Below are 23827 nucleotides of genomic sequence, written 5' to 3'. Positions count from 1 at the left end.
GTAAAGAACCTACCTCTGACATCTGTCCTATATCTATCACCCCTCAATTTAAAGCTATGTCCCCTCGTGCTAGCCATCACCATCCGAGGAAAAAGGCTCCCACTGTCCTTAAGTTGAATTTCTTGTCAAGAGGAAGAAGGAGGCTTATGTAGAGATGAGGCGTGAAGGCTCAGTGAGGGCGCTTGAGAGTTACAAGTTAGCAAGGAAGGACCTAAAGAGAGAGCTAAGAAGAGCCAGGAGGGGACATGAGAAGTCTTTAGCAGGTAGGATCAAGGAAAACCCTAAAGCTTTCTATAGGTATGTCAGGAATAAAAGAATGACTAGCGTAAGATTGGGGCCGGTCAAGGACAGTAGTGGGAAGTTGTGCGTGGAGTCCGAAGAGATAGGAGAGGTGCTAAATGAATATTTTTCGTCAGTATTCACACAGGAAAAAGACAATGTAGTCGAGGAGAATACTGAGATACAGTCTATTAGACTAGACGGGATTGAGGTTCATAAGGAGGAGGTGTTAGCAATTCTGGAAGGTGTGAAAATAGATAAGTCCCCTGGGCCGGATGGGATTTATCCTAGGATTCTCTGGGAAGCTAGAGAGGAGATTGCAGAGCCTTTGGCTTTGATCTTTATGTCGTCATTGTCTTCAGGAATAGTGCCAGAAGACTGGAGACTAGCAAATGTTGTCCCCTTGTTCAAGAAGGGGAGTAGAGACAACCTTGGTAATTATGGACCAGTGAGCCTTACTTCGGTTGTGGGTAAAGTGTTGGAAAGGATTATTAGAGATAGGATTTATAATCATCTAGAAAGGAATAATTTGATTAGGGATAGTCAACACGGTTTTGTGAAGGGTAGGTCGTGGCTCACAAACCTTATTGAGTTCTTCGAGAAGGTGACCAAACAGGTGGATGAGGGTAAAGCGGTTGATGTGGTGTATTTGGATTTCAGTAAAGCGTTTGATAAGGTTCCCCATGGTAGGCTATTGCAGAAACTACGGAGGCATGGGATTGAGGGTGATTTAGCGGTTTGGATCAGAAATTGGCTAGCTGTAAGAAGACAGAGGGTGGTGGTTGATGGGAAATGTTCATCCTGGAGTTCAGTTACTAGTGGTGTACCTCAAGGATCTGTTTTGGGGCCACTGCTGTTTGTCATTTTTATAAATGACCTGGATGAGGGTGTAGAAGGATGGGTTAGTAAATTTGCGGATGACAACAAAGTCGGTGGAGTTGTGGATAGTGGAAGGATGTTGCAGGTTACAGAGGGACATAGATAAGCTGCAGAGCTGGGCTGAGAGGTGGCAAATGGAGTTTAATGCAGAAAAGTGTGAGGTGATTCACTTTGGAAGGAGTAACAGGAATACAGAGTACTGGGCTAATGGTAAGATTCTTGGTAGTGTGGATGAGCAGAAAGATCTCGGTGTCCATGTGCATAGATCACTGAAAGTTGCCACCCAGGTTGATAGCGTTGTTAAGAAGGCGTACAGTATGTTAGGTTTTATTGGTAGAGGGATTGAGTTTCGGAGCCATGAGGTCATGTTGCAGCTGTACAAAACTCTGGTGCGGCCGCACTTGGAGTATTGCGTACAGTTCTGGTCACCGCATTATAGGAAGGATGTGGAAGCATTGGAAAGGGTGCAGAGGAGATTTACCAGGATGTTGCCTGGTATGGAGGGAAGGTCTTATGAGGAAAGGCTGAGGGTTTTGAGGCTGTTTTTGTTAGAGAGAAGAAGGTTAAGAGGTGACTTGATAGAGACATACAAGATCATCAGCTTGCCCAGCACTGCCTCCTTAGTGATAATGATAGTTTCTAGGTCCTCACCTGCTATAACCTTCTTGCTATTAGTTTTTGGCATGTTATTTGTGTCTTCCACTGTGAAGACCGACACGAAGTAACTGTTTAATGTCTCGGCTATTTCCTCATTCCCAGTTATTAAATTGGCCTTCTCATCCTCTAAAGGACCAATGTTTACCTTCGCCACTCTTTTACGATTTACATATTTATAGCAACTTTTGCTGCCTGTTTTTATATTCTGAGCTAGTTTACTCTAATAATCTATCTTACTTTTCTTTATAACTTTTTTTGTGGCTTTCCGTTGGCCTTTAAAGATTTCCCAGTCTACTAGTTTACCACTACTCTTTGCTTTTTTGTATGTTTTTTTTTTCAATCTGATACTTTCTTTTATTTCCTTAGACATCCATGGCTGGCTCTCTCTTTTCCTACAGTTCTTCCTTATCACTGGAATATACTTTTGCTGAGCACTGTGAAAAATCGTTTTGAAAGTCCTCCACTGTTCCTCAATTGACCCGCCATAAAGCTTTTGCTCCCATTTTACCTTAGCTAACTCCTTCTTCATTCCTTCATAGTCTCCTTTGTTTAAGCACAGGACATAGGTACTGGATTTAACCTTCTCACACTCCATCTGTATTTTAAATTTGACCATACTGTAATCGCTCCTTCTGAGAGGATCCCTAACTGTGAGATCATTAATTATTCCTGTCTCATTACACAGGACTAGATCTAGGATAGCTTGCTCCCTCGTAGGTTCCATTACATATTGTTCAAGGAAATTATTGCGGATGCATTCTATGAATCCCTCCTCAAGGCTGCCATGACCGACCTGGTTTGACCATCGATATGTAGATTAAAATCCCCCATGATAATTGTTGTACCATTTTTACATGCATTAGCTATTTCTACGTTTATTGCCCGCCCCACCACGATGTCATTATTTGGTGACCATACCTATCAGTGACTTCTTCTCCCTGCTGTTCCTAATTTCCACCCAAATGGATTCAACGTTTTGTTTAGTAGAACCTGTATCATCTCTCACTACTGCCCTGATATCATCCTTAAAAATCAGAGCAACACCACCTCCCTTACCTTCCTGTCTGTCCTTCCGAACAGTTTGATACCCCTGGATATTTAACTCCCAGTCATGACCATCCTGTAACCATGTCTCTGTAATGGCCACTAAATCATACCCATTTGCCATGATTTGCACCGTCAACTCATCCACCTTGTTTCGAAGCTTTCAGATAAAGTGCCCTTATGCCAGTTTTTGCACCTTCTTTTTGGGTCCTATTACCTCCATTACTAACAACTCTTGAGTTCTCCTTCCTTTTAACTTTTTTCCTAATTTTCAATGGAGTTGAAGCTTCCTCGTCACCTGCTAACCTGCTGCTTTGCCTTATATTAATTGTTATTCTCCCTCTACACTCACTTCTCCCTTCCCCCCTACTTACTAGTTTAAAGTCCTATTAACCACCCTATTTACCCTTTTCGCCAGAACACTGGACCCGGCCCTGTTCAGGTAGAGTCCATCCCAGCGGTATAGATCCCTCCTGTCCCAGAACTGATGCCAGTGCCCCATGAAAAGGAAACCCTCTTTCCCACACCACTCTTTTAGCCACGTGTTTACTTCCCTGATCTTCGCCTCTCTATGCCAATTTGCACGTGGCTCGGGCAGCACTCCAGAGATTATGACCCTTGAAGACCTGTTTTTTAATTTTGTTCCTAGCTTTTCATAATCCCGAAACAGGTCTTTTTTCCTCGTCCTGCTTATGTTGTTGGTACCTTCGTGGACCACAACAACTGGATCCTCCCCCTCCCTCTCTAGTATCCTCTCAAGCCAGTCAGAGATGTCTCGCACCCTGGCACCGGGCAGGCAACACACCATGCGGGATTCTCTATCCTGCTCGCAAAGGATACTGTCTATCCCCCTGATGATGGAATCCCCTACAACTGTAATCTGTCTTTTTGCTCCCCCCTCTTGAATGGCCTTCTGGACCATGGTGCCATGGTCAGTTGACTCATCCTTCCTGCAGCCCTGTTCCTCATCCATGCAGGGAGCAAGTGCCTCATACCTGTGGGACAATGTCAAGGGCTGCGGCTCCCATGTTCCTGTCTGCAGGATCCCTCTACCTGCCTCACTTGCAGTCACACACTGCTGTCCCTGCCCGCCGATCGAATTAACATTAATTAATCTACCAGGTGTGACTGCCTCCTGGAACACAGTATCCAGGTATTTCTCCCCCTCCCGGATGTGCAGCAGTGTTTGGAGTTCGGATTCCAGCCCATCAATTTTGAGCCGGAGCTCCTCAAGCAGCCAACACTTGCTGCAGATGTGGTCACTGCCGTTCTCAATGGGATCAGCTGGCTCCCACATCATACAGCTGCAACACATCACCTGGCCTGCCATCTCTACTTAGTTAATTATTTAAAATGAATTAGTTTTTTTTTGGTTTCGCAGTGTTCGCTGCACCAGTAAGTTTACTCTGTTATATACTCAAGCAGACTCCGGCTTTGCCTTCTGACCCGCTCCCAGAGGATTTGGCGTCTAGATGACCACCCGGAAAGATAACAAAGAGATGAGGAAAAAAAAATGCAAATAGCTTACCTGCTCACCACACTTAGTCGTTATTATTAAGTTAGAGGAGGTGGAAGGGTGGGAGACACTACGCGTGTAGTGTCTCGGGTATTAGTTAACTCCCAAATTTATTGGGTGGAAGCTTACCTTCCCAGGCTGCCCTCGCGCTTCCTCCCGGACTCCCGCCGCTGAAACAACTGAAAGTTATCATCTGATCTGGTCTGAAGGGATGCTGGAGACCTAATGTAATAAGGGAACAATGAGGAATATATCGATTAAGGAATAATTGGGTGTGAAGTGTTACATAAATATGGGGAACGAGTGTGCTTAACTGAAATAAAGTTGTCACTTAAAGAGTGGATTGGATTCTGTTTAACTACAATTATCTTCTCGGAAATAACATTTGTAGCAGAGAATAGCTGAGTCAAAATGTAAAGTTTCAGAGTATAATTGTCCTCCCTTGTTTTCTGAGAATGAACCTTATGTTCAGTGGAAGAATGAAGAAACCACATAGAACAAACAAAAACAGAAATTGCTGGAGAAACCATTTATAAACATACAAGTAACCATATGGGCCCAGGTTACTCCCCTAACAAAGAGTAGACCTTAGAAGCTGTTTATTTCGGAATTCAGAATGGCTTAAACACAGATGAAGGTTTGGACAGATTGCTAACTTTCATGGAGAAAAAGTATCAAAAAGATGAGTTATTGACTGCTAATGAGGAACAGTTATATTGTGAGAAATTTAGGACTGGACATAGTACCAAGGAAGATTGCACAATGGAATTCAGTTGATTGCATATAAGACTACAGAAATTCAATCAGCAAATTCCCTAACACATGCTGGCATTTAAGTTTTAGATGTGCCAAAGTATCAAGTATAAACAGACTTCTAGTTTTGACAGGAGTTACTTGCAGATAAGTATATATTGCCAGAACAAATATCAGAAGCACTAAAAGAATTCCCATGAAAGCATTCTATTCCAACAACATTTGTAGTGCAAAAGGGGCAACTAGCAATACAACAGAAAATGGAGGACACAATGTTAACGAATTAGTGAGACAAAGACAAGACAAGCATGGGAATTTCTCGAGGCCTGGTTCTCCACCAAGAAGGCCATCAACAGGCACATAGAATTAGACCCTATATATACACCACTGTGAAGGAAGACCGGAAATGAGGTAATCAAATCCAACAGACCCCAGATTTAAATACCAGGCAGGAAAACACAACAGTGTTTCATCGGAGGCTGCACTGATGATGTTACCCAGCACGGAATTGAAACGTCTACGAACTAATGAACCAGCTCGTTGAGCGAACCAACCACAGTGTCCACAACCCAAGCTACAGAACTACTCAAGAACCTCAGTGAGGCCATCTACATGCAGATGACATACGTAAGTACAAAAGGCGAACTGTAACTAAAAGAAATGAGGATCAAAATTCTTTCGGTAACTTTCAGAAGTGAAGAGAATTTGGGACATATAACAAGAGAATGAATCAAAAAAAATCAAAGTGTAATCAATCAATGTTTCAGGTGCGATTCAAAATACCATTATGCCATGAACTGTCCCAAATGGTATAATAGAATATTCAAAACTAGAGATGGACCAAAAGATGTAGAAGAAGAAGACAGAGATACACAACAAAAAGATGGCATTATATTGGTCAAAAGAAGTTTCATCCCATTGAAGAATGTGTTGGTGGCAGTCTTAATTGTGTAGCACTAGACAGTGGATGCACATCCACAGTGTGTGGAAAAGACTGGCTAAATTGCCACTGACACAGTCCGATTAATAAGGTTTGGGACAAAGTTTTAGGAATTTGAGAGTTCCATCAGTTTCGGATTTGGAGATGAGAACATGCAAAAATATTTGAAGAGCGGTCAGTCCTTTTAAAATAGCCAGAATCAATCATTTTATTCATCCGAATGTAGTGTCTATTGAAATAACTTCGTCATTAAGCAGGCCTGAAGTGAGGAAAGCATGGATGAAAATAAATATGGAAAACAATAAAGATGTTGTGTTTGGAAACTCTGAATCAAGACATATTTGTATTCCTTCAATGGAACATAACCTCTCCCAAAAAAATTAAAATAGTGTTATTGAATCACTGGGTAGAAATTTAGAAGATAAAAAGTTAACTGTATTAAAATTGTATTGGGAATTTATCCATTCGTCATTCAAAAAGTTAAACTTTTTTTTATAAAGGATGCAGGATTAAGAGATGTATAGTTCAATAAGCTCACAGAAGAGGTAAGTGAAAGATATCAGATTTATAGGAAAGATCAAAGGCCATCATCACAGATCATAGTAAGCCCGGCCTCAGTAAGAGATTTCAACTAGATGGCAATGGATTTAAGGAAATTAAATAAGAACTGTTAACTCTGTTTTCTCTACACAGATGCTGCCAGACCTGCTGAGTTTCTCCAGCAATTTCTGTTTTTGTGTGTTGTGGATTTAAAGCCTGGAATAAAGGGAAAAAAACACTTCTCATTTTATTTAGATTTGGCAACTGGATTTTGTTAGTCAACAGTAATAACTCATAAAGAAAAAATAATTGCAGTATTAGAAAATTGCATAGGGTTCAAATTTAAGCCACTGATAGTATTTCTCGTAGTTCATGGTGGGGAATTTGCTACTGATAAATTTAGAGATATGTTTGAGAATACGAATATAACAGTCATGAATATGGGAGCAAAAAAAAGACTTCTAGCGATGGCGTTTGTATAAGGAACCATGCAGTAACAGAATGGTTTATCAAATGTTGGTAGATCAGCCAAATTGTGAATTATAATCTATATTTGTATGGACTGTTCATGTTAAGAATTTGTTGCAGATAGTTGGGTGATATATTCAATATCAGTTAGTTCTTGGTCGGAATCCTAAAGTCCCATCACTAATAAATGATCAGCTCTCAGCTTGGGAAGTAGCTTGTTTACAGCACTTGAATTGAAAGCATTACGTTCAGACAGAAAAGCTTTAATTAAAGCCAAAGTCTCCAAAAGGATTTGGCTAGCTTTAAAATATGAGGAAAAGTCATCGGAAACCAATCTGAATTGGTGAGACATAACAGAGAGGAGCTTAAAGAAAGGAGAGGCCTGGGGAAGATTATTTGTTAAGATTGAAAAACAAGTTTACAGTATGGGAACAGAACTGATTAGGTGCACTCTTCAGTGTTGCTTGGGATACGTGACAAATTTTCAGATTCTGAAGGGGTTATAGAAAATAACAAAGAATCTGTTCTGCTGTTTGATCATGGATTAATATGTTTCTCAACCCCATTCTCCTGCATTCTCCCTGGAACCCTTGATCCCTTCCAACCAAGGACCTATTTCACTCCTCTTAAACATCCTCATTGACTTCGCCTCCACAATCCTTTGCAACAGTAGTTCCAAAGATTAACCACTGTTTGGCTGAAGGAATTCGTCCTTATCTCAGTGTTAAAGGGTCGTTCCCTTCACTCTGAGACTGTGTCCCCCCGGGTCCTAGTCACCTATGAGTGGAAACATCTTCTGTATGTCCACTGTATCCAGGCATCTCAGTATTCTGTAAATTTCTATCAGGTATCCCCTCATGGTGACTCAGTGCTTAGCACCGCTGCCTCACAGTGCCAGGGAGTCAGACTTGATTCTATCCTCGGGTGACATTCTGTGTGGAATTTGCACATTCTCCCAATGTCTGTCTGGACTTCCTCCAGATGTTCCGGATTCCTCCCACAAACCAAAGATGTGCAGCCTCAGTGGATTTGCCATGGAGAATGCAGGGATAGGGTAGGGGTTGGGTCTGGGTGGGATGCTTTTTGGAGGGTTGGTGTGGATTCGATGGGTCAAATGATTTACTTCCACATCGTAGGGATTCTATGCTGTGATTCATCCTTTGAAACTCATTGAGTCCTCAACCACTCCTCTTATGACAAGCCCTTTATCCCCAGCATCATATTTTGTAAACCTCCTCTGGAACCCCTGTCAAGCCAGCTCATACTCCCTTAGATACTGGGCCCAAAACTACTCACAGTATTCCAAATCTGGTCTGACCAGAGCATTATACAGCCTCAATAGTACATTTCTGCTCTTACATTCTACCTGTCTTGAAATGAATGTTAACAGTGCATTTGCCTTCCTGACGACCAACTGAAGCTGCATGTTAATGTTAAAAGAAATCTGAAATAGGACTCCGAAGTCCCTTTGCACTCCACATTTCTGAAGCCTTTCCCCATTTAGAAAATAGTCCACTTCAATTCTTCCTATCAAAGTGCATAACCTCATACTTTCTTACATTGTATTTCACATGCCACTTCTTTGTCCACTCTCCTAGCTCATCCATGTCCTTTAGCAGTCTCCCCACTTCTCAACACTACCTGTCCCTCCATCTGTCTTTGTGTCATCTACAAACTTAGCAACAATGCCCTCAGTTCCTTGATCCGGATCGTTAATGTACAACGCAAATAGTTGTGGTCCCAACACTGACCCCTGCGGAACTCCACTAGTTACCGACCACCAATCTGTCAAAGACCCCTTTATCCCTACTCTCTGCCTTCTGCCAGTCAGCCAATCTTCTACCAGTACCTTACATCTAACATCATGAGGCTCATCTTATTTTGAAGTCTTCTATGCGGCATCTTGTCAAAGACTTTCTGGAAATCCAAATGGATCACATCCACTAGCTCTTCTTTGTCTCACTAGCTCGTTATCTCCTCAAAGAAGTCTAACAGATTTGTCAGGCATGACCTCACCTTGACGAAATTGTGCTGACTCAGCACTATTTTACCACGCACTTACAAGTACTGCGCAATCTTATCGTTCATAATGGACTCTAAAATCTCACCGATGACCAAGGTAGGCCTGACTGGCCTTTAGTTTCCTTTCTTCTGCCACCCTCCCTTCTTAAATATGAGTCAATTTTTAGTCCTCTGGGGCCCTCCCTGGCTCCAGTGATTCCTGAAAAATCACACCAATGCCTCTGTGACGTCCTCAGCTGTCTGTTTCAGAATTCTGTGTGTAGACCCTCTGGTCTGGATGAATTAGAGTCATAGAGTCGTACAGCATGGAAACAGACCCTTTGGTCAAAACAGTCCATGCTGACCGTTTTCTCAAACTAAATTATACCTACCTGCCTGCATTCAACTCATAGCCCTCCAAACCTTTCCAATTCATGTCTTTTAAACATTGTAACTGTACCTGCATCTATCATTTCCTCTGGCAGTTCATTCCACACACGCAGCACACTGTAAAAAAGTTGCCCCTCATGTCCTTTATAAATCTTTCTCAACTCCCCTTAAAAATACACGCCCTACTTTGAACTTATCTATCTTAGGGCAAAGACCTTTGCTATTCACCTTATCTATCCCCTCAAGATTTTACAAACCTCAATGAGGTCACCCCTCCAAACTCTTACACTCCAGTGAAAAGAGTCCCAGCTTATCCAGCCTATTTTTATAACTCAAATCCTCCATTCCCAGCAACATCCTGGTAAATCTTTTCTGAATGCTGTCATTTTAATAATATTGTTCCTATAACAAGGCGACCAGAACTGCATTCAGTACTCCAGAAGAGGCCTCACATGCATCCCAACTCCAATACACAAAGGTCTGAACAATGAAGGCAATCATGTTAAATGCCTTCATAACCACACTGTCTACCTGTGACACAAATTTCAAAGAACTATTTACCTGAACCACTTGGTCTGTCTGTTTTCTAACATTACCTAGGGCTCTACCATTAATTGTATAAGTCCTGCCCTTGTTTGTTTTACCAAAATGCAATGCCTCACATTTATCCAAATTAAACTCCATCGGCCGCTCCCCAACCTATTGTCCCAATTGATCAAGATCTCTTTGTAATGTCAGATAACCTGCTTCACTGACCACTATCCCACAAATTTTGGTGTCACCCGCAAACTTATTTACCATGCCTCCTTTATTCTCATCCAAATCATTTATATAAATGACAAACGTCAAAAAAAAGTGGACCCAGTACCGATCTCTGTGGACACTGCTGGTCACAGACCTCCAGTCTGAAAAATAACACTCCTCCACTATCGTCTGTCTCCAATTTTATATCAAATTGGCAAATTCACACTGAATTCCATGGATCTAACTTTACTAATTAGTTTACCATGTGGAATCTTATCAAAGACTTTATCAAAGTCCAAGTAACATCTACTGCTCTGGCCTCATCAATCCTTTTTCCTACTTCCTCAAAAAACTCAAACAAGTTTGTGAGACACGATTTCCCTTGCACAAAACCATGCTGACTATCCCTAATCATTCCTGGCTTCTCCAAACGCATGGAAATCCTATCTTTCAGAATCACTTCCAACAACTTACCTGCCATCAAGGTCAGACTCACAGGTTTATCCACCTTCAGATCTTTCAGCTTCCCTAGCACCTTCTCCTAAATGATGGCCACTGCACTCACCTCTGCCCCCGACTCTTGAAATTCCGGTGTGCTGTTGGTGTCTTCCACTATGAAAGCTGATACAACGTACCTATTCAGTTCTTCCAACATTTCTTTGTTCCCCGTTACTACTTCTCCAGCCTTACTTTCCAGTGGTCCAATGTCCACTCTTGCCTCTGTCTTACCTTTTAGATACCTAAAAACTCTCTTGCAATCTTCTTTTATATTACTAGCTAGCTTGTGTTCATTTTCAGTTTCTCCCACCTTATTGATTTTTTAGTTATCCTCTGCTGGTTTTTAAATGCTTCCCAATTCTCTGGGTTGATTCACCATATTGATATTCACTATATTGTATACATTCTCTTTTGCTTTTATGATGTCCCTGACCTCCCTTGTCATCCATGTTTTTTCTTCCTTGGAATGACTTTCTGCTGAGTCTCCTGAATTACCCCCATAAACTTCTGTCGTTGCTGCTTCATCATCTTTCCTGCTAAGCTCCACCTTCCAATTAATTCTTGCCAGCTCCTCCCTCATGTCTTTATAGTTACCTTTACTTAATTATAATACCATTACATCTGATTCCAACTTCTTCTCAAACTGCAGGGTGAACTCTGTCATATTATGGTCATTGTCCCCAGGGGGATCCTTCACCTTAAGCTCCCTAATCAAATCTGCCTCATTTTGCATCACCAAAACCAGAATTATCTGTTCCCTATTGGGCTATACCACAAATTAGTCCAAAAAAACCCATCATGTACAAATTCTACGAATTCCTTTTCTTGAGATCTGCAACCAGCCTGATTTCCTCAGTGCACCTGAATCTGAAGTATCCCACGATTCTTAGAATAGTACCTTTCTTGCATGCCTTTTCTATCTCCTGTTTTATTTTCTTCCTCACATCTTGACTATTGCTTGGAGGCTTGCACACAGCCTCCATTAGGGCCTTTTTTACCTTTGAGATTCTTAAACTCCATATCATTTCTTGCTAAAAGTTTAATTTCATTTCTTACTCACAAGATGACCCTGCACCCCATCCCAACCTCCCACCTAACAGCCTGTCCTTTTGATAGGACTTGTATCCTTGGATATTTAGTTCCCAGGCCAATTGCAAACTGCATGACAAGCTCATTTACCTTGTTTCGTATACTGCGTGTATTTGAGTACAATACTCTTCATCCTACATTGACTCCACCCCTTCTCAGAGTTGTCCCCTTCTCTGTTGTGCCTGAAGTTAGATTCCTGACCATACTCTCTGTCCTAATACTTGTTCTGGAAAGTTTAATAATGTCTGCTGAGCTCTCCCTCCCTTTATCTTTCTCCATAACTTTTCATGCAACTGAACCCATACCCCGACAAGTTAGTTTAAAACCCTATCTATAGCCCTAGTTATGTGATTCACCAGGACTCTAGTCCCAGCATGATTTAGGTGGAGCCTGTCCCATCAGAACAGCTCCCTCCTTCCCCACCACTTGTACCAATGCCCAATGAATCTGAATCCATTCCTCCCACACAAATCTTTGACCCATATATTTATTTCTTCAATCTTGTTGACCCTGTGCCAATTTGCTTGTGGCTCTGGTTCTAATCCAGAGATTATTCTGTTTTTAATTTAATCCTAGATGCTCATGTTCTCATTAGCAGAACCTTTTTCTTTTTAACTGTATTGTTGGCACCTACATGGAGCACAATAACTGAATCTTTTCCCTCTTGGTCCAAGTTCCTCTGCAGTCCAGATGAGATATTCTGTAGTGGGTGCCAGGCTGGCAACACAGCCTTCAGGACTCTTAATGCTGGCCACAGAGAACAGTGTCTATTCCCTATATTCCCTTATTCTATCCCCAATTAAAATTACATTTCTCTTTTCTCCCATCTCTTGAATGGCTTCCTGTATCATGGTGCTATGATCGGTTTGCTCATTCTCTCTATAGACCCCACTGTCTTCCCCACAGAGAGAAAGAATCTCATACCCATTACATTGAAGACAAGAAAGGCTGGAAGGAAAAGCCAGGAAACTATAGATCAGTGAGCCTTACCTGAGTGGTGGGTAAGTTGTTGGAGGGGATTCTGGGGACAGGATTCACATGCATTTGGAAAGGCAAGGACTGATTTAGGGACAGTCAACATGGCTTTGTGCATGGGAAATTGTGTCTCACAGACTTCAATGAATTTTTTGAAGAGGTGACAAAGAAGATTGATGAAGGTAGCGCAATAGATATTGTTCATAAGGACTTCAGCACAGCATTCAACATAGTTCCTCATGGCAGACTGGTCAGTCAGGTTAGATCTCTTGGGATCCAGGGGAGCTAGCCAATTGGTTACAGAATTGGCTTGAAGGTAGGAGACAGAGGGTAGTGGTAGAGGATTGCTTTAAAAGAATAAAGTAAGCCTTACTCTGTACTTAACCTCGGACTGTCCCGTCCAGGAGTGTCCGATGTGGGTGGTGTCAGGGATGCGGGCTTGACTTTTCTGTTTGCATTTTTTGGTTAAAAGAGTAGAGAATTGCTTTTCAAACTGGAGGCCTGTGACCAGTGGTGTGCCTCAGGGATTGGTGTTGGGTCCACTGCTTTTTGTCATTTATATAAATGATTTAGATGTGAACATAGGAAGTATGGTTAGTAAGTTTGCAGATGACACCAAAATAGGTAGTGTAGAGGACAGTGAAGAAGATTATCTCAGAGTACAATGGGACCTTGATCAGATGGGCTAATGGGGCTGAGGAGTAGCAGATGGAGTTTAATTCAGATAAATGTGAGGTGTTGCATTTTGATAAGGCAAGCCAGGGCAGGACTTATACAATTAATGGTAGAACCCTGGGGAGTGTTGCTGAACAAAGAGACGAGAGGTGCAGGTGCATAGTTCCTTGAATGTCAAGTTGCAGGTAGACAGGGTGACGAAGAAGGCAGTTGGCACGCTTGCCTTCATTGGTCAGAGCACTGAGTATAGGAGTTGGGACATCATGTTGTGGCTGTACAGGACATTGGTGAGGCTACTTCTGGAATTCCGCATACAGTTTTGGTTGCCTTTCTACATTGTATGTCGTAAAACTTGAGAGTGTGCAGAAAGGATTTACAAGGATGTTGCCAGTCCTTAAGAGTTTGAGTTGCAGGGCAAGGCTGAATAGGCTGAATCCTTTTTCTCTGGAGCATCGGTGTTATAGATAAGACCAGAGGCCCATCAAAATATATTAAGAAAGTAGCCTAGATCCTAACTTTTCTTCTTTTAAAGGTAAATGTCAAATGCTGTGTTCCAGATGCAACTTGATTGGTCAAACTACTTGACATTAAGCAAAACACAATTTATTAAAATACTACAGTTAAAATACAACAAAAGAAGGAATGAGGAATAACAACTCTATTAGATTAACTCTATTAAAATAATAGTAGATACAGTAAATATTACTAATTAACTGTTCCAATATCGTAACATCTATAAACACATAGTTGGTAAAAGGCAAATTCAGAAAACAGATCTGTCTCACATGCAATCTGGCAGCCAAGGAAGACAACCCCCAGCTTTTTGTTATAATCGTGTGAGGAAAAAGATAGCTTCCACTTCTTCAAGACCCCAACAGCAACTGCTGAAAGCAAACTAAAAATTCTGGATCTGTGAATGCTTGACCACACCCATTCAGGCTGCTTCTATTGTTCCAACTTTTTAAAAAAATCCCTGAGGCCTCACAAGTTTTTAACTTCCCATAGACTGCTCTGCACCTGAACCCCAATCTGTCTCTCTAAAAGAAACCAGGACAAAACACACCTCTTAAAGCCCCAGCATCATCACAGGGGTGACTTTTTAGAGGTTTATAAAATATTGAGGGGCATGGATAGGGTAAATAGTCAAGGTCTTTTTCCTAGAGTGGGGGAGTCCAAAACTAGAGAGCATAGGTTTAAGGTGAGAGGCAGAATATTTAGAAAGAACTTGAGGGGTGACTTTTTCATGCAGAGGGTGGTGTATGTATGGAATAAACTGCCAGAGGAAGTGGTGGAAGTGGGTATAATTACAATGTTTAAGGCATCTGCATGGGCTATGAAAAGGAAAGGTTTAGAGATACGTGGGCCAAATGCTGGAAAATGGGATTAGGTCAAATTGGGATGTCTTGTTGATGCAGATGAGTTGGACCAAAGGGTCTGTTTTCATACTGTATGATTACGACAAGCACAAGGGCTGAGGATCCTTCAGCACTACCTCTTGTATTCCTCTACTTGCCTCAATGGTAGTCACACCCTCCTGTACCTGACTACTGACTGAAATTAGGTAGTTAATCAACTCTGAACTGGAGCTCCTCAAGCAACGAACACCTGGTACAGATGTGGTCATGATGAACCACAATGGGGTCCAACAACTCCTAAATCATGCAGTTACAATGCATTGCCCGGCCCAGCATCTCTGTTTTCATTACTTAGTTCTTAAGTTGATTTTTTTAAAACAAGAATCATATTGGTCTTTTCGTTTGTAGCCTGTAAATGTTTCCCCTATTTGTGCTGGGCTCCTTTTGGCTTCAATTTATCTTGTTTGAAAAAAACCTTACAAACTATGACCCAACAAAAAAACAAGCAAAAAATACTTCTTCCCCTCTGCACGTACTTCCCATATTGCCTCCAAATTCCCCAAACTATATTTTCACTTAGGCTGTGTCTCACTCCGGATCTCTCCTTGACTGCGTGAAGTTTACTGAATCAGAATTTTTTTTTTTTCGAGATGGAAAATAGCTTGCCTCTAATCTACGTACTGATTTATCTTAGCAGATCTGTCCGTTCTAAGATTTCAAATACCTTCTGTACTTCTCTCCATCTCTCTACATCACTTTCTTCCTTTGTGAAACTTCTTAAAGTTTCTGCTTTGACCAGTAATTCTTCGTGTGGTTCAGCATTCTACTTCATTTTATAATGCTTCTGTGAATATTAAGTAAATTGTTTTGAGTCACACACCCTAATCCAACCACCAATGTCAATACAATTTATTGGCTGAATAATGCTGAAGTATTTCATAGGATTAAGACTAGCAAGGCCAGAATTTGTTGTCCATTCCTAAGTGCCCTTGAGAAAACAGTGGTGCACTGCTTTCTTAAATCGCTGCATTTCTTGTAGTGTACATACATCCATAATGCTATTAGGAAGGGAGTTCAAGGCTTTTGACTCAACCAAAGCAAAGAGATGATAATTCTGAGTCAGGATGGAGGGGTATTCACAGATGCTGAGATTTGCAGAGGTCAACTGTTGTTGCCCTTCAAGGCAGTAGAGGTTTTACATTTAAGAGGTGCTTTCAAAGGAAGGCTAGATGTTGCTGCACTGCAAATAGTATATGGCGTGCATTGCTGCTATAATGTATGAGTTGTGATGGGAGTGAATGTTTAATATGGCTGATGGATGATGCCAATCAAATGAGCTGCTTCCTCTTGGACATGGTGAGCTTCTTGAGCTTTGTGGAGCTGCAATCATCCAGCAAGTGGAGAGTATTCCATCACTCTCTAAGTTGTGTCATAGAAGATAGACAGGCTTTTCAGGATTCTGGAGGCACTGCAAAATTTGTCTGTGATCATCTCTTGTACCAGAGTTTTAATATGGCTGGTCCATTTAAATTTCTGGTCAGTGGCAAATCTCAAGTGAGAGATTAATTGATGGAAATATTATTTTTTGTCTTGGGATGACGGTCTAATTCTCTCGTATTGAAGATGGTCATTGCCTGGCATTTATGATGTGAATATTACTTGCCATTTTTCAGCCCAAGCCTGAACGTTGTCCAGATCTTACTACATTCAGGCACTAAATGCTTCAGTATCTGATGATCTTGAATGGTATTGAACACTCTGCAATCATTGGCAAACATTCCCCTTCTGAATTCAGGAACAACAAAAGTTCTTTGATGAGGCCTCTGAAGATGGGTGAGCCTTTCCCGAGGAACTTCTGTTGCAATGCCATGGGTCAGAAATGATTTGCCTTCATCGACCACAATTATTTCATTTGTGCTCAGTATGATTCCAACCAATGCAGAACTTTTCCCTGATTCCCATGAACTTCAGTTCTGTTCATGTGATACTGCACTTAATCAAGTGTAATGTGCCATTACTATCACTTCACATCTGAAATTTAAATATGGAGCCAAGTGATTCTGACAGAATTCATCTACAATATTGTTCCTCTGTCATTAGTTGTTCTGCTGTACATATTGTATCATCGTCTCATTAACAATTTAGTTACTGAAGCAAAGCAACTGTTTCAACAAAAATTTCTGACGAGCAAGTAAAAAATTTTCCACATATGATTCATGGTAAAGTTGGTGGTATTGTCTTAAAATACAACTATTTTATGCAAAATGTTAAGCAAGTCTTTTTTGAAAGAAATCAAAGATGATGTAAATGTAAAAGATGATATAAATAATACCACAGTGACACAAAATGACCTTTTTTTATTTTTCTCACTATGCTTTCTTCATTCCTCTTTTCATTGACAGCAATAACTAATGTTGGGATATTGTTCTCTGGATGCTGACACCATAGTCAGTCTTCACATTTTAGCCTAAGGATTAGTGTTGGCCGTCTATTTCAATCACTGGATAAATGTACTGTACCATGGAGCTGGATGGTTTGGTTGGAGGCAGGAGAGTTAAACAAATGGAATTCTCTACTTGAGAAGGCTGTGAAGGCTAAACCACTGAAGGTGTTTAACAAAGAATTAAATTTCTAGAGACTAAAAGTATCAAGGAACATGGGGAGAGGAGTATGCTGTTGAGGTAGAGGATCATCTATGGTCATGGTGAATAGTGGAATGGGCTTAATGGGTCAAATGGCCTACTCCTGCTCCTTTTTCTCTGTGTCTGTGCACTCCTGGGAGATTGACCAAGGTATTTTTTGGGGTATTTTGTTTGACAAAATTACTACACTACAACTTATGTATACCCTTCATTTTTAGGTCATGAACAATAAGTTCTAAGATTTGCGTTTAGAAAATAACATAGTTCAGCAGTGTGCTCCATGCTTTATTCTCATGGTTAAGAATGTCTGTTAGCTCCAAACTTTATTGTCTTGTAAAACACTTCAAACTATGCATCATTAAAATGCATGCAATTTTTACAAAATGTTATTGCATACAAGTTGAGGTTTGGAACATTTCAACTGCTAACAGTAAGTGATCCAATGGAGATACTGAGTGATGATTACAACTGCATGCAGGTTGTTGCACACTATGTAAAAACGTTGCCCTTGGGCACAACTTTAAGGTGGGGAAATCCCCTTTGTGTACAGTGACATCTATGACTATGTGGAAAGGAAAATGCTGGCCTTAATAAAGATAATTCAGTTTTAAATAATGAATAAAAATCTCAGTCAAATCTATATTCTAAAATTTACTATGATCTCAATAATATTCTATGGCTGCACACATGTTTGAAATCGTGAACAATAAAGGGAAAGAAAGGCCAACTCTTCGTTATGAACTCGGGGGTGCTTGAAATGAGTCACAATTTACGATGGAGCACATGGCAACATTTTTACTGTTAATACCCGGGAGATCATCACAATTACGGGAACAAGAACAGCAATGAGAAACCTGAAATTGTGAATCATACACTTGCGATGACAGGTTTCAGAGGAACAAATGATAAAGGTCACTGTTGTAAGGTCGTATTTGCTGCAGGATGAAATATTAAGGAGTGAAACATTCTGGCATTTTATGCATCACAGCTACACTTTTTTTTAATTACACTTCATTTTTTATTGTTTACTGTCTTTATGGCTGCCAATTCATTTCTCTCAAAAAGTCATTGCTATCAGGAGCTCCACTAATATTGATGGGCTTGTTCAAAAATGCGATGAATATGAATTAGTCCCTTGTTGTTTCACTGCTTTGAGAAGCTCATGTGTTTGAGAACTTCTCAGACAAAACATTCTTTTCATCTTTTTCTCTCACATCACTGGGTAAGTACGATAATTTGTGAAATTTACATTTTATCTTTGCTCTCAGTATGCTTATAATGGAGGTCAGTCTTGTAACTTATGTTTTTCACCTTTACAGTATAATTCATCCATTGTCAATCTATAACGCGAATATGAGAAATAATATCACAAATGTATTTTCATAATTAAGAATTATTTAGTACAGTAACCTTTATAATATTGCCAACTGTTCAAAAGTGGTCTTGATGTTTCACAACATGTGTGTACATTTAGTTTCTAATGAAGTTCTTACAAAGTTATTCACTGGACAAACAATAAAGACAAATACTGGTTAAAAAATATTACTTACTTGCAGTACTACTGCTTGAGGATCACTTTATTCCATTTGTGTGACTTAAGCAGTCTTTGTACATCAGTAGAAAAGAATTTGAATTAAAACCACCGTTTTTATGGTTATGCGGAAAATACAGTAGATGAAATATTTATTTTATGATATTGAATTTCTGTAACTGTTAATTGAAATGTATTCTTTTATTCTTTCTTGAATGTTCTCTTTTAAAAGGCAGCTACAATTAGGCAGCAAATGGCTGAGTACAACATTCTATAGCTAAAAGGTTAAAACTATTCCACAGGAAACTGAACACAATAAAGATGCTAAAATCATATTAGGAATATTGAAATGATGCAAAGTTATTTTTTAATTTCAATGCTGCAGTGAAACTGCTTTTCAATAAAACTGAAAATGAACTAAAACTTTTTGCTTGAATTCTAATCTGGCTGCAATATAAGGGTTTGATTTTGACCCAACCCTCCCAATAGAAAGCAGGCAGTTGGTGATTACAAACAAGTAATTTATGTACCCACTGAGAGTTAATCATTTTTGATATTTTACGTAGAGTTTTGCAGGCAAATGAGGTGTCCACTAAAAAAAGACAAGGATGTTCATAAATTTATGCAAATCAAGGTGTTTTTATGTAATTAAGGCCCTGTTGCAATTTATCTGGGGCCTGACCAGGCAAATTACTGGAGGATTTCCTGCTTGGCTGATTAAAATCTGAAGACTGAAAATATGTGATCTGTTAAATCTGTTTTTGCTCACTGGAGGCAGGTGAAACAGAAGTGTTCTCCATACTCACAAGCAAAGTGTGACTTCCTCATTCTCCTTCTCCCATTCACTTTTCACTCCACTGAGACTGTCCTGGAAACCCATCATAACTTCAGCTGAAGTAGAGACCCCCTCCTCTGGCAAATGCTCAGCAGAAGAGTTTGGGAAGAGGGGACGAGATGAGATCTGGACCTGAGGAGGTTATTATATGAGAAATTAGGACTATTTGCAACTAATTGCTTGGCACTCAAAACCATTGCTATTTTTGTTTTATTTTTCTAATTTTTGATTTGGAACTGTGTGTTGAAGTTGAAAATTGAACTTAGAACAGAAGCTTGTTTTTTTTAAAAAAAAAGAGGAGTGAACAAAAAACTGACATTTTCTGTTGGGGATTTGCTTGGAAAGATAATGTAGGTTAATTACTGTCCCAAGAACACTGTAGACAAACTGGCACCAAGATGTTGTTTTGGTCAAGGAATGGCACCTGTTGGATGTTGAATTGGCCCAGTAATGGAGGACCAGCGCTGTCCAGCCAACCACAGAGAATGTTGAGAAAGGGAAAAACAACACAAAACCTCTGACTGGGCTTTGGGCGGGAGACAGTTTTGTTTTGGGAGCTACCGGACTGGGCTGGTTTTTGGTTTTGCACTCTAGTTATTTTGCAGTCAATGACTCGTTGAAACTTTTGAGATAAAAGCCCCAGTCTGTAAGACCTAAGTAAAAGTCTCCAGAGGTCTGTAGTAGCTGTTGGCATTGCCCGTGACTTTGGAATTCAAGCAAGATACAGTCTTACATGCTCATCATGCTACTTATTGTCCAAGGATTTTCGTGAAATGATTATTGAACGAGCCAGTTGAAATTCCTTTCTTCTAATTTCTTCATTAACTGTGTCTGTCGGTGTGTTTATATTCTGTGGGGGTTTATATTCAAATAAAATTGGGCTTAGATCATAGATAGTGATTAGATTGCCTTATTGTACATTTGAGTTCTGCTGAAGCTACATTTTTAGTGATAAATTAGAGGCATAGAGATACACAGCACAGAAACAGACCCTTCGGTCCAACTCAACCATGCCGACTAGATATCCTAAATTAATCTAGTCCCATTTTTTCAACATTTTGCTCCATATCCCTTTAAACCTTTCCTATTCATATACCCATCCAGATGCCTTTTAAATGTTGGAATTATATCATTCTCCACCACTTCCTCTGGCAGCTCGTTCCATACACGCACCACCCTCTGCGTGAACAAGTTGCCCCTTATGTCCCTTGTAAATCTTTCCCCTCTCACCTTAAACTTATGTCCTCTCATTTTGGACTCCCCTACCTGGGGAAAAGACCTTGTCTATCTACCCTATCCATGCACCTCATGATTTTATGAACCTCCATAAGATCACCCCTCAGCCTCTGATGCTCCAAGGAAAATAGCCCCAGTCTATTCAGCCTCTCCCTATAAGTCAAACCCTCCAACTCTGGCAACAGCCTTGTAAATCTTTTCTGAACCCTTTCAAGTTTCATAACATCCTTCCTATAGCAGGGAGACCAGAATTGAATACAATATTCCAATAGCAGCCTAACCAATGTCCTGTACAGCCGCAACATGACCTTCCAACTCCGATTCTGAACGCACTGATCGATAAAAGCAAGCAAACCAAATGCCTTCTTCATTATCCTATCTACCGGCAACTCCACTTTCTAGGAACTATGAACCTGCACTCCAAGGTCTCTGTGTTCAAAATTGTTCATTATTTTTAAGTCATAAACCTGGTGTCCAAGTGCTATTATTTGTAAAGTCTGGTTTGGAATGATTGAGCAACTTGCAGGTCATTGAATGTTTTAAGATCACTGTGTTGTGAAAGCAGTGAGAGTGAGGCTGATTTGGTGTGGTTTGCTGTCCCTATGTTGGAACAATGTAAACATTTTTGGGAGAATTGCAACAAATGCCATACTCTTGAGAGTGATAGTGCGCACATAGTTCACCAGAAGTATGCAAGGCACACAGCTCATGATATAAATAAGAATAATATAACATTGACATTAGCAGTACCATGTTGGAACTCAACACTCTGGATCACACCTATTTCTAAATATTTCACAGGTAAAAATGTGTTCCATAAGACCATCGTAAGACCAAACAACATAGAAGCAGAAGAAGGCCTTTCAGCCTATCAATTCTGCTCTGCCATTCAATGAAATCATGGCTGATCTGATGATCCTCAATCCAATCTCCTGCCTTCTGAGAGAAATAATTCTTCGTCATCTCTGTATTAAATGGGCAACCCTTATTCTTAACCAGTGGTTACGCCCTCAGGTCCTAGAATCTCCCACAAGGAGAATAAACATTTCTGCGTCTACCCTGTCAAATCCCTTCAGGATCTAATATGTTTCAATGAGGTTGACTCTCATTATTCTACATTTCAATGAGTACTGGCCCAATCTATTCAAATCCTCATAATAAGACAGTGCCTCCATAATTTTTTACTCTATTCCCTTTGAGATGAAGGTCAACACCCATTTGCCTTCCCGGTTACTTACTGAACTTGGATGGTAGCTTTTTGTGATTCAGCAACACAAAGGAGCAAACCTCTTTCAAGGGATGATCGAACACTTCCAGATTTATTGGAAAATTCTTTTCTTCTGGTTGTTGTTTCAATTCTCCAATTGTTTATTGCTTTCTACAGTTGTTTAAAATTGAAAAGACTGCAGTTTTCAGCAAGTGCTGAAGGGATTTTACCTCATTTCAAGGCTTCTCGTCCATGAGTAGATATTCTACTTGTAATACAGCACACCTTCAAGAATACTTGAAGTTATGTAGAGCAGAACAAGTTACTGGAAGAGGGAGAAGGAGAAGGAGGAGAAGGGCTCATATCCATTCAGCTCATGCTCTCAGTGGGAAGAGGTGGAAAATAAAGGGTTCTCAGTAGAAAGAGAAGGTAGGGAGAAGGGCTCATATCCATTCATCGTCCAATTCTTCAAGTCATGTACTTCCTTCTCTCCAGCTCGCTAGGATAAGCAAGGCTGGTGTCCCAGATACAATGAACACGAAGAATGCAGGGCTCCCTCAGTATCCTATGGTCCTTCAACCCAAATATGGTGGCCACAATTATCTGTTGCAGTGCAACATAAGCCAGAACAAGGCACTGATTGCTTCGGCATCGTTAGCCTAGTGTCAGGTTTAAGCCCACTTGAGGACCCGGCAGTTTCAGTGGGCTCATGTTGGCAATGACATCAGTAGAGGCAAGATGGTGCAGAAGAATGGCAACACAGTTCCTGCCGTGATGGCATGGCTCCAGGACATGGCTCAGCCTGGGTACCTGACATTGGAGGTAATGGCAGTCATGCTGTGGCGGCATGTGGGGGCCTGGGGTGAGTGTTCGCAGACTAATGGCTTTTTTTTGGTGGCTGTTTTTCTGGCAGTGAGGACTCATGATAGAGGCAGGGGAGTGGTCTAGACGTTTCCTTTTCATTTGGCTGTTTCTTTTATTTCTGCTTCTGTTTTTAATCCTGTCTTTTGTATTCTAAGATGGGCCTGGAGAATGGCAACTTTTCACTGTCCTCCTGTATTTCTGTATTCGAGTACCCGTGACAAGAAATATAAATCAAAATCTTCTGTTCAAAAGCAGTTGGAATGAGTCCAGAACTGCTCTAGAACTGCATTATTATGATATCTTTATTCTACAGAGTCTACTGTTACAGCTACATTTGAGTTACCATGGCAAAAATTGGTTCCTTGGTGAAAAAGGCTATCTGTTGATAATATTTCTTGATAACTACTGTGCAATTCTCATTCACATAACATAGGATGTTCATAAAAACTGCTATGCTGCTATATAAAATGTGATATAGCTGACCACAGGGATAAACTGAAGCAATGTTTCAACTGTCTGGACCATTCTGAAGGAACCCTAAATATACTCACAGAAATGATTTCAAGAGTTATGATCATCTGCTGTGTGCTGCACAACCTAGACAACATTGAGGGATAGTAAGACCTGCAGATGCTGGAGTCAGAGATAACGCAGCGTGGAGCTGGAGGAACACAGCAGGCCAGGCAGCATCAGAGGAGCAGGAAAATTG

The 23827-nt window shown here is 40.6% G+C and overlaps 1 protein-coding gene and 1 long non-coding RNA gene across 7 annotated transcripts in view; one reads left to right on the top strand and one right to left on the bottom strand.

The window, feature by feature from the left end:
- The window catches only part of LOC109927965 (methylcytosine dioxygenase TET3-like), a 331959-nt gene that overhangs the window by 104852 nt on the left and 203280 nt on the right, over positions 1-23827 (top strand). The gene's annotated exons all lie outside the window — the stretch shown is intronic.
- The window catches only part of LOC125487338, a 72449-nt gene that overhangs the window by 23609 nt on the left and 25013 nt on the right, over positions 1-23827 (bottom strand). For all 3 annotated transcript variants that reach the window (XR_007265829.1, XR_007265828.1, XR_007265827.1), the window contains exons 2-3: positions 19783-19943; positions 4505-4597 (exon numbers count right to left, since the gene is read on the bottom strand). This is a non-coding gene — a long non-coding RNA (uncharacterized LOC125487338). The remainder of the gene's footprint in view (positions 1-4504; positions 4598-19782; positions 19944-23827) is intronic.

This window comes from Rhincodon typus, chromosome 40 (genome assembly GCF_021869965.1).
Source record: "Rhincodon typus isolate 14 chromosome 40, sRhiTyp1.1, whole genome shotgun sequence".
Taxonomy (NCBI): domain Eukaryota; kingdom Metazoa; phylum Chordata; class Chondrichthyes; order Orectolobiformes; family Rhincodontidae; genus Rhincodon; species Rhincodon typus.
This window is presented reverse-complemented; position numbering and strand designations above follow the sequence as displayed.